The sequence below is a fragment of the Phodopus roborovskii genome, unplaced genomic scaffold (genome assembly GCF_943737965.1).
Source record: "Phodopus roborovskii unplaced genomic scaffold, PHOROB, whole genome shotgun sequence".
NCBI classification, from domain to species: Eukaryota; Metazoa; Chordata; class Mammalia; order Rodentia; family Cricetidae; genus Phodopus; species Phodopus roborovskii.
Window position 1 is genome coordinate 284,402 of NW_026126567.1, and position 5,801 is coordinate 290,202.

At 48.6% G+C, this 5,801-nt stretch overlaps 1 protein-coding gene across 1 annotated transcript in view; it reads right to left on the reverse strand.

Annotated features, from left to right (window-relative positions):
• Psca (prostate stem cell antigen) overlaps nt 1–5,801 on the reverse strand; it is a 1,185,392-nt gene that overhangs the window by 74,902 nt on the left and 1,104,689 nt on the right. The window lies entirely within an intron of this gene.

The window sequence follows — 5,801 nt, forward strand, 5'->3', positions numbered from 1 at the left end:
AAACAAAAAACCCATAGCTTTTTGAGTTTTAAGTACTTTTTTTCTTTTGTTTCCCCACCTAGAAAGTTTGAAAGAGGATTCAGAAAAGAAAAAGAGAAGGTGGGTCTTTAGAATTCTGGGGCTTTGCTGTAGAGCCAGACAATATCCATGTGGTCAGGCAGCATGTAGAGTAGGCTGCCTGAGCTGCCCACTGGGCAGCTCTTTTTACCCTGTGGCTACTTAAGGCTCGGGAAGAATCCTTAAATAGTAAATTTTCATGCCTTTCTAATTTTCCTCCATGGATTAAATTCCTGAAAGTGAGATTCAGGACAAGCAGGCCTTGATAAGGGAATTTTTGAAAGCAAATGACTGTATAGGTACAGGTGACCAACTTAGTGCTGGCTCCTCCATGTGATTCATCAAGCCATGTGTACATGTGGGTAACAGGTCTTGTCCATGTGTTTTCTTAATTAGCCTGGAGGTCACCTCTACCTTTCAGCACGTGGAGCATCGTTCTTCCTCTACCAAAGTCTCACCGAGGCAGTCACAGAGTACACAGGCTGGCCATTGACTTCCTGGTGGCCCTCAGAAGCATGACAACATCGACTGGAGTATAAAGACACAGCTGGAGGAGCGCTCAGGTGGCCACAGCAGAGGGATGGGCAGGTGACAAAACGGAGAAGTGAGGGACAAGTAGGTAATCAAGAGCAGTCCAGGTGATAAGACAGTTTATACACAGCTGTTGATGGGTCCCTTGCACCTCTCTTCAAAGAACTACAAAGGATGGTGGCTTCATGGAGACGGGGCTGTGGCTGATCACAAGAGCCTTGCCAGGAAACTGTAGCCGAGTGAACCAGGCTGCAGGGGCTGCGCAGACACTTCAGGGCCTATGGGGCTGGGGACAAGGGGACGAGAAGAGTGGGACCTAGAAGGATCTCAAAAGCTGATACCCAGGTTCCTTGGGTAGCCCAGCTGGGTGTAAGCTGGCTGGATTAGGTCAAAGAGGAAGCCCATGGCTGCATGGGGGAGGCCAGCAAGCAAGGGATGGGAGGGGAAGTGTGGGTGGAACAGAGATCAGTGTCTCCACTATTCTCTGCAAGTCTTTATCTGCCATCCCTAGCCACACTGACTCCCTTTGAACTCAGTGACCCCCTCACCTTGGGTTGCTGTTTAAACCTTCCTTTGCTCTCCTTGCCTGGGCTAATCTCTTCCATGCAGACTTTGTGATTCTGTTTCCCTTCACTTCCACCCCAGGCTTGGGGACAGTCGCTTGAGAATGACTTTTGTGGCTTCCATGAAAAGATTGTAACGGGGCCAATTTGCAAAGAAGAGGCTCAGCTTTTCTGGAGCTTTTTCCAGGTTTGTGGAGACATCACTCTAGCTTGGTGAGTGGAGCTACTAAGAACACTAGGCAGTGGAAAGAATTCAGAACAGGACAGCCAGAAGGAACTAAGGCCAGCTGTCCAGACAATGGCATAGCCATTGTGGCTTGAAAACCCAGAACCAGCTCTAACTGGGGTGGGCAATAGCTAAAAGCAGATGGGAGGGGCCCTAGCCTGAGTCGTGATAAGGCTGGGCACTGGGCTACCAGATAGAACCATGGGGACCCAAGTAAGCAATAGGCTTCTCAAAATGGTGCAATGTTAAGGTCACCAACACTACCTGGGCCTGACTCAGCCCTCAGTATTAGGCAGGACAGGCACAAAAAAGGCAATGGGCCAGAACCCCACCAGAGGTGCTCCCATTGGCTAGTAGGTGGGATCCTCATGCTTCTCTCCATTCATGGCCATGCTTGCCCAGCCACTCACTCATTCTCATACCCCTCGCTTGTTCACTCCATTTCTATCCCTCACCCATAGTCACACATTGCTTATCCCATAATATCTGTTCCTCCCTGGACAGTGAGTGCCCACAGTGCCAGACCTGTTGAGCATAAGTCTGAAGGCAAACAGAGCTTTCTTTTCAAGACAGGCATGTGCCCAGAGGTCCCCAGTGCCATGGAGTTAGTGGAAGAGGCCACATGGATGCTAAAGACAGAAGCCTCAGGCAGGCCTGAGCCAGTAGGGTTTGCAAGGGGCTGCAGATAGGAGGGTAGGGAGGAGCAGAGTGTCCAGATTAAGGAGCCTCAGGGTGTGGGGAAGGAGACTGTGTATTGATTGAATGACAAATACTTGACAGAAGCAAAGGAGGAAAGTTAATTTTGACTCACAGCTTCGGGGGTCTCAATCTACCATGGAGAGGAAGGCATGGCAGAGAGGAACAGCTCAGATCATGGCAGGCAAGGACAGTATAGTAGCTGGTACACCAATCACATTCTCCTTTCCTGCTTTTATTCCAAGGACTCCAGCCTATGGAATGGTACCATCTAACATTTGGGTCAGGTCTTCTCTCAGCTGATCCCTTCTGGAAGCATCCTTACAAACATATCCAGACGTGTGCTTGGCCCATCTTCTAGGTACTTCTAAATCCATTTACATTGACAGTGACCATGGCGTAGGGAGCCTGAGGTGCAAGTTTCACATTAGAGTTGCAAGACAAGGGAAGTGAAGGAGAGTAGGTCTCAGGACAATTGTGAGGGTTCCATACTGGGCAGGGGTGTGGATGGACAGCAGAGAGATGGGCTAATTGAGGAAACTGGCAAACCTGCTGCCTAGGGGTCCGGTATACACCCCCAACTTGACAAGGCTGGGCAGATGGAACATTTGCTCAGGATTCTGAGAAAATATTCCAAATATGGGATGAATTTGTAGGCAATGTCAGAGACCAGGTGCTGAACTGTGGGCCTCCAGGTAGTCTTGGTGACACATAGGGTCCTCAGATTCTGGAACAATTTTAGCAGGTCTAAGGAGAACCTGTGAAGCCTATATGTAGGTAGGATGGTTTATCCGTGGAGAAGAAAGGGCTGAAGCAAAGTTCAGGGGATGCCAGAAGAAAGGATTGTCAGGGTGAAAGTGACAGAGTGGCCTCAGAGTTACCACCACACCCCATGTTAAGTAGCTGTCTTAGTCACTGTTCTATTGGTGTGAAGAGACCCCACAACCAAGACAATGCTTATAAAAGAAAGCCTTTTACCAGGCCATGGTGGCACATGCCTTTAATCCCAACTCTTGGGAGGCTGAGCCAGATGGAAATCTGTGAGTTTGAGGCCAGTCTGATCTACACAGAGAGAGATCCAGGACAGGCTTCAAAGAAACCCTGTTGTCTCAAAAAAACAAACAAACAAAAAAAAAAAACAAAACAAAAACAAACAAACAAACAAACAAAAAAACCCAAACCAACTAACCAACCAAACAAACAAACAAAAAACCATTTTATTGGAGTCTAGTTTATTGTCACCCTAGGAAGAAGCATGGTGCCACCAGGCAGGCTTTGGAGAAGTAATGTAGAGTTTCATCCTGATCTGTAGGCAGAAAGAGAGAGAGGGAAATACTGGGCTTGGTATGAGCTTTTGAAAACTTAAAGTCCACCCCCTAGTGACATTTCATCCAACAAAACCACACTCCCTAATCCTTCTCAAACAGTGACCCTCCCTGATGACTAAGCACTCAATGTGGGGCCATTCTTATTCAACCCACCACAGTAGTTGAGCACAAAAGGCTGGGCCAAGGCCCTCTGGATATCACAGTGCCTATTGAACCAAATTTAGTGTCTCTGGAGTGAATAAGGGGGCCCAGGAGAGGCTGAAGGTGACTAAGGGAGGGGATGAAAAGGCTTGGGGTGGTTGAGAATCCCCATGTCCTTGCTCTGTCTCCAAGTAGGTAAGAAACATGGATATTCTGTTCTTGCCAGGTGCTGTCGTCCAAAGAATCACTGGACCCATTTTGGCTATGCTTGGCGATGGATCCTTTGGGTCCCCAAAAAGGTCCACCCCACTCAGCTTATGGGAAAGCCAAACGCTCATTGCCCAGGCAGGAGCAAGAGCTGGAGCTTAGTAAGTGGGGTGCACATCAAATGGGTGAGCACACTGTTGAGAGGTGCTATGGCCCCTTAGGATGAACAGGGAGATTCTCAGACTCTAACTTCCTGAAGCACTGGGTAGACAGGACTTTAGCACTCATCTGCATGTTTCTGTCTGCAGGAAGGACAGCTGAAATGGTACCATCATTCCTAACTCCAAGATGCCAGATGGGGCAGACTAGGTACCATTGCCACCAAGCTAAAGCAGGGACCTTGCAGCTTCACTTGTGTTATTCTTGGGTCTCTGGGGACATGAGGGGTGGCCTGGACTATCCAAAAACTGTTAAGAAACATCTGTTCTTACTGGGGGTCAGTGCCTGGCAGGTAGATAGGTAGAAATTTCTACTGCATGATCAAATGTGTGCAAGCATGAATTAAGGAAGAGTTTCAGTGGGTTGTGCAGTGCATTGGCTACCAGCTCAGGATTGGGTGTGTGATGCCCTCAGATACTAATAGCAGGCTCCTTTCTGCCAGAACTGTACTGGGCCAAGGCTGAGGCTTAGGTAAGTATCGTGTATAGTAACACTTCTGGTACCAGATCCTATAGGAGATGGTTTGCAAAGGTTGAGTAACAAGAGCCCTGTAATGAGGCAGCCTATTTGTGTGACTCAGTTGGATTTTATCTGGCTTTGCAGCCATTTAGAACTCTGTATATCATGGTTGTAAAAATGTTAGACAATGTAGAAATTACATCTAGCCATCATAAAACCTCTGGAGTTTCCCTGGTGGTGAGGAAGGGACCCTTTATACATATGCTAGCTTTTCGTGGTGATGATAAAATACCTGGCATAAGCAAAGGAGGAAAGATGCTTTTTGGCTCACTGAGAGTATTTGGTGCACAATGGGCTGTTTCTGTGTCCATGAGCCTGAGCTAAGCCTGACAACATGGTAGAAAGGCCAGACAAGCAAAGCTTCTCACCAGATGGTGACCAGGAAGCAGGGAAACAGGAAGGGGCCAAGAAGACACCCTCCAGTGTCCTACTTGCTCCATCTAGGCCTCATTTCCCAATAATAGCATTATCTTATGACCCCATCAGTGGCAGATGAGGTCATTGAGTGGGTCAGCACTCTCAGACCTTGTCATCTGTGTGGACCAGGATTTCCACACATGGAAGCCATAAGTGTGGCTCTAGACATGCCTTTGTTTTTGCACTTGGAGATTGCCACTGAGGGTTTTTTCAGAGAATGACTCACTCCCCAGCCACACGTCTGTAGGATGCACTGTCACATTCTTGTCTTTGTCTCATGAGTAGATGGCAAATTGCAGCTCCTGGGGGCACCTTTCCACTCTCCTGATAGTGAGCGCGGTTCTTTTGGATGTATTCATGGCAGTGGGAGCCCTGACTGGCTGGTTGGGAAGAAGCCTCCACGTGTCCACATGGCTCCTGTCACAGATGCAGCCAGGACCTTTCCAGCTCTTTTCTGTCTGGTAGATAGCCAGGTCCCAGGACGTCTATGCCTGCTCACTGTAGGCATGTCTGCTCTTTGGAGTCCTGCTTAAGCTTGTAGATGAAAAGCCTTATGATCTACAGATGCTTACTTTCAGTTTTGTGATTTAAACGGAAAAAAAGTGCGGGCTGTTCTGCTAGTGGGACTAGGCAGGAGCCATATCCTGGCTTTGGCGTGTTATCTGTTCCCAGCCAACTGGCTGAACACTGACTCTGCTCAGAGTTGGTTACGAGGCCTCCTTGGTGTGTCTGTGTTGGTGGAGGCAAGTCTGCCTCCACAGTCTGTCCTTTACAGTGTACCAAGCAGGGTGACCTGACAGAGCAGGTGCTGGGTGGGCCTGGGGTCTCCAGCAGAGTTCTTCTCCTTACCCAGCTCAGGAAGGTTATTGGTCCTTAGGTCTTGGGGGACTGTTGGTT